The sequence below is a fragment of the Electrona antarctica genome (assembly GCF_951216825.1).
Source record: "Electrona antarctica genome assembly, chromosome: 19".
Classification (NCBI taxonomy): Eukaryota; Metazoa; Chordata; class Actinopteri; order Myctophiformes; family Myctophidae; genus Electrona; species Electrona antarctica.
Window position 1 is genome coordinate 28,014,390 of NC_136800.1, and position 5,971 is coordinate 28,020,360.

Sequence of the window (5,971 nt, forward strand, 5' to 3'; positions counted from 1 at the left end):
CCTGTAGCATGTGCTCCGAGACCATGGACTATAGCCTGTCGCTTTTCAGTGATTTTCACCTTTTTTTCAAATCCTCCGAAACCGTGAAAAATGCCACCCTGTAGCATGTGCTTCGAGACCATGGACTATAGCCTGTCGCTTTTCAGTGATTTTCACCTTTTTTTCAAATCCTCCGAAACCGTGAAAAATGCCACCCTGTAGCATGTGCTCCGAGACCATGGACTATAGCCTGTCGCTTTTCAGTGATTTTCACCTTTTTTCAAATCCTCCGAAACTGTGAAAAATGCCACCCTGTAGCATGTGCTTCGAGACCATGGACTATAGCCTGTCGCTTTTCAGTGATTTTCACCTTTTTTTCAAATCCTCCGAAACCGTGAAAAATGCCACCCTGTAGCATGTGCTCCGAGACCATGGACTATAGCCTGTCGCTTTTCAGTGATTTTCACCTTTTTTTCAAATCCTCCGAAACCGTGAAAAATGCCACCCTGTAGCATGTGCTCCGAGACCATGGACTATAGCCTGTCGCTTTTCAGTGATTTTCACCTTTTTTTCAAATCCTCCGAAACTGTGAAAAATGCCACCCTGTAGCATGTGCTTCGAGACCATGGACTATAGCCTGTCGCTTTTCAGTGATTTTCACCTTTTTTTCAAATCCTCCGAAACCGTGAAAAATGCCACCCTGTAGCATGTGCTCCGAGACCATGGACTATAGCCTGTCGCTTTTCAGTGATTTTCACCTTTTTTTCAAATCCTCCGAAACCGTGAAAAATGCCACCCTGTAGCATGTGCTCCGAGACCATGGACTATAGCCTGTCGCTTTTCAGTGATTTTCACCTTTTTTTCAAATCCTCCGAAACCGTGAAAAATGCCACCCTGTAGCATGTGCTCCGAGACCATGGACTATAGCCTGTCGCTTTTCAGTGATTTTCACCTTTTTTTCAAATCCTCCGAAACCGTGAAAAATGCCACCCTGTAGCATGTGCTCCGAGACCATGGACTATAGCCTGTCGCTTTTCAGTGATTTTCACCTTTTATTTTCACCTTTTTTTCAAATCCTCCGAAACCGTGAAAAATGCCACCCTGTAGCATGTGCTCCGAGACCATGGACTATAGCCTGTCGCTTTTCAGTGATTTTCACCTTTTTTTCAAATCCTCCGAAACCGTGAAAAATGCCACCCTGTAGCATGTGCTCCGAGACCATGGACTATAGCCTGTCGCTTTTCAGTGATTTTCACCTTTTTTTCAAATCCTCCGAAACCGTGAAAAATGCCACCCTGTAGCATGTGCTCCGAGACCATGGACTATAGCCTGTCGCTTTTCAGTGATTTTCACCTTTTTTTCAAATCCTCCGAAACCGTGAAAAATGCCACCCTGTAGCATGTGCTCCGAGACCATGGACTATAGCCTGTCGCTTTTCAGTGATTTTCACCTTTTTTTCAAATCCTCCGAAACTGTGAAAAATGCCACCCTGTAGCATGTGCTTCGAGACCATGGAATATAGCCTGTCGCTTTTCAGTGATTTTCACCTTTTTTTCAAATCCTCCGAAACCGTGAAAAATGCCACCCTGTAGCATGTGCTCCGAGACCATGGACTATAGCCTGTCGCTTTTCAGTGATTTTCACCTTTTTTTCAAATCCTCCGAAACCGTGAAAAATGCCACCCTGTAGCATGTGCTCCGAGACCATGGACTATAGCCTGTCGCTTTTCAGTGATTTTCACCTTTTTTTCAAATCCTCCGAAACCGTGAAAAATGCCACCCTGTAGCATGTGCTCCGAGACCATGGACTATAGCCTGTCGCTTTTCAGTGATTTTCACCTTTTATTTTCACCTTTTTTTCAAATCCTCCGAAACCGTGAAAAATGCCACCCTGTAGCATGTGCTCCGAGACCATGGACTATAGCCTGTCGCTTTTCAGTGATTTTCACCTTTTTTTCAAATCCTCCGAAACCGTGAAAAATGCCACCCTGTAGCATGTGCTCCGAGACCATGGACTATAGCCTGTCGCTTTTCAGTGATTTTCACCTTTTTTTCAAATCCTCCGAAACCGTGAAAAATGCCACCCTGTAGCATGTGCTCCGAGACCATGGACTATAGCCTGTCGCTTTTCAGTGATTTTCACCTTTTTTTCAAATCCTCCGAAACCGTGAAAAATGCCACCCTGTAGCACGTGCTTCGAGACCATGGACTATAGCCTGTCGCTTTTCAGTGATTTTCACCTTTTTTTCAAATCCTCCGAAACCGTGAAAAATGCCACCCTGTAGCATGTGCTTCGAGACCATGGACTATAGCCTGTCGCTTTTCAGTGATTTTCACCTTTTTTTCAAATCCTCCGAAACCGTGAAAAATGCCACCCTGTAGCATGTGCTCCGAGACCATGGACTATAGCCTGTCGCTTTTCAGTGATTTTCACCTTTTTTTCAAATCCTCCGAAACCGTGAAAAATGCCACCCTGTAGCATGTGCTCCGAGACCATGGACTATAGCCTGTCGCTTTTCAGTGATTTTCACCTTTTTTTCAAATCCTCCGAAACCGTGAAAAATGCCACCCTGTAGCATGTGCTCCGAGACCATGGACTATAGCCTGTCGCTTTGAAGTGATTTTCACCTTTTTTTCAAATCCTCCGAAACCGTGAAAAATGCCACCCTGTAGCATGTGCTCCGAGACCATGGACTATATTCTGTCGCTTTGAAGTGATTTTCACCTTTTTTTCAAATCCTCCGAAACCGTGAAAAATGCCACCCTGTAGCATGTGCTCCGAGACCATGGACTATAGCCTGTCGCTTTTCAGTGATTTTCACCTTTTTTTCAAATCCTCCGAAACCGTGAAAAATGCCACCCTGTAGCATGTGCTTCGAGACCATGGACTATAGCCTGTCGCTTTTCAGTGATTTTCACCTTTTTTTCAAATCCTCCGAAACCGTGAAAAATGCCACCCTGTAGCATGTGCTTCGAGACCATGGACTATAGCCTGTCGCTTTTCAGTGATTTTCACCTTTTTTTCAAATCCTCCGAAACCGTGAAAAATGCCACCCTGTAGCATGTGCTCCGAGACCATGGACTATAGCCTGTCGCTTTTCAGTGATTTTCACCTTTTTTTCAAATCCTCCGAAACCGTGAAAAATGCCACCCTGTAGCATGTGCTCCGAGACCATGGACTATAGCCTGTCGCTTTTCAGTGATTTTCACCTTTTTTTCAAATCCTCCGAAACCGTGAAAATTGCCACCCTGTAGCATGTGCTCCGAGACCATGGACTATAGCCTGTCGCTTTGAAGTGATTTTCACCTTTTTTTCAAATCCTCCGAAACCGTGAAAAATGCCACCCTGTAGCATGTGCTCCGAGACCATGGACTATATTCTGTCGCTTTGAAGTGATTTTCACCTTTTTTTCAAATCCTCCGAAACCGTGAAAAATGCCACCCTGTAGCATGTGCTCCGAGACCATGGACTATAGCCTGTCGCTTTTCAGTGATTTTCACCTTTTTTTCAAATCCTCCGAAACCGTGAAAAATGCCACCCTGTAGCATGTGCTTCGAGACCATGGACTATAGCCTGTCGCTTTTCAGTGATTTTCACCTTTTTTTCAAATCCTCCGAAACCGTGAAAAATGCCACCCTGTAGCATGTGCTTCGAGACCATGGACTATAGCCTGTCGCTTTTCAGTGATTTTCACCTTTTTTTCAAATCCTCCGAAACCGTGAAAAATGCCACCCTGTAGCATGTGCTCCGAGACCATGGACTATAGCCTGTCGCTTTTCAGTGATTTTCACCTTTTTTTCAAATCCTCCGAAACCGTGAAAAATGCCACCCTGTAGCATGTGCTCCGAGACCATGGACTATAGCCTGTCGCTTTTCAGTGATTTTCACCTTTTTTTCAAATCCTCCGAAACCGTGAAAAATGCCACCCTGTAGCATGTGCTCCGAGACCATGGACTATAGCCTGTCGCTTTTCAGTGATTTTCACCTTTTTTTCAAATCCTCCGAAACCGTGAAAAATGCCACCCTGTAGCATGTGCTCCGAGACCATGGACTATAGCCTGTCGCTTTGAAGTGATTTTCACCTTTTTTTCAAATCCTCCGAAACCGTGAAAAATGCCACCCTGTAGCATGTGCTCCGAGACCATGGACTATATTCTGTCGCTTTGAAGTGATTTTCACCTTTTTTTCAAATCCTCCGAAACCGTGAAAAATGCCACCCTGTAGCATGTGCTCCGAGACCATGGACTATAGCCTGTCGCTTTTCAGTGATTTTCACCTTTTTTTCAAATCCTCCGAAACCGTGAAAAATGCCACCCTGTAGCATGTGCTTCGAGACCATGGACTATAGCCTGTCGCTTTTCAGTGATTTTCACCTTTTTTTCAAATCCTCCGAAACCGTGAAAAATGCCACCCTGTAGCATGTGCTTCGAGACCATGGACTATAGCCTGTCGCTTTTCAGTGATTTTCACCTTTTTTTCAAATCCTCCGAAACCGTGAAAAATGCCACCCTGTAGCATGTGCTCCGAGACCATGGACTATAGCCTGTCGCTTTTCAGTGATTTTCACCTTTTTTTCAAATCCTCCGAAACCGTGAAAAATGCCACCCTGTAGCATGTGCTCCGAGACCATGGACTATAGCCTGTCGCTTTTCAGTGATTTTCACCTTTTTTTCAAATCCTCCGAAACCGTGAAAAATGCCACCCTGTAGCATGTGCTCCGAGACCATGGACTATACAGAGCCATATAATAGAAGAGTTGCGTTATTGAGGGGGCACAGAACAGCCCGGTCACGTGATCCCGGAAGCGGTCGGGCGCACAGCTGCGCTCTCATGGAGAGCCTGATTAGGGACCCCAGGCTGTCCCTAATCAGGCTCTCCGTCTTTTTAGCAAATCTAGAACTTCCTGTTTGAGAGCTAGCAAATTTAAGACATCCGGTTGCTTTCAGAATAAAAGCGTCGTAAATTAAATAATTATTACAATACATTATTAGTATTATTATTACATTACAGTTATGATGAAGACACACATTATGTTTCTGTGTAAAAATAAGTAATTAAATAACGTAAAAAAGTTGTAAACTGTATGCCTTTTCTTTCCATTGAAAGTGTACACTGTTATATTAGCAATGATTAATTAAAAGGTATTTAAATTTGCTAGCTCTCAAACAGGAAGTTCTAGATTTGCCAAAAAGACGGAGCCATGTGGATCCATGCAGTCTGTCAACATCCGGCGCAGGAACTGTCCCTAATCGGCGTCCCCAGTAGCGCTAGATGCCGCCATTACGCAGGCCCCATGAAGTCAACGGAGTTTGCAGAACTCTGTCTTTTCTAAGGCTCTGGGACTATATTCTGTCGCTTTGAAGTGATTTTCACCTTTTTTTCAAATCCTCCGAAACCGTGAAAAATGCCACCCTGTAGCATGTGCTCCGAGACCATGGACTATAGCCTGTCGCTTTTCAGTGATTTTCACCTTTTTTTCAAATCCTCCGAAACCGTGAAAAATGCCACCCTGTAGCATGTGCTTCGAGACCATGGACTATAGCCTGTCGCTTTTCAGTGATTTTCACCTTTTTTTCAAATCCTCCGAAACCGTGAAAAATGCCACCCTGTAGCATGTGCTTCGAGACCATGGACTATAGCCTGTCGCTTTTCAGTGATTTTCACCTTTTTTTCAAATCCTCCGAAACCGTGAAAAATGCCACCCTGTAGCATGTGCTCCGAGACCATGGACTATAGCCTGTCGCTTTTCAGTGATTTTCACCTTTTTTTCAAATCCTCCGAAACCGTGAAAAATGCCACCCTGTAGCATGTGCTCCGAGACCATGGACTATAGCCTGTCGCTTTTCAGTGATTTTCACCTTTTTTTCAAATCCTCCGAAACCGTGAAAAATGCCACCCTGTAGCATGTGCTCCGAGACCATGGACTATACAGAGCCATATAATAGAAGAGTTGCGTTATTGAGGGGGCACAGAACAGCCCGGTCACGTGATC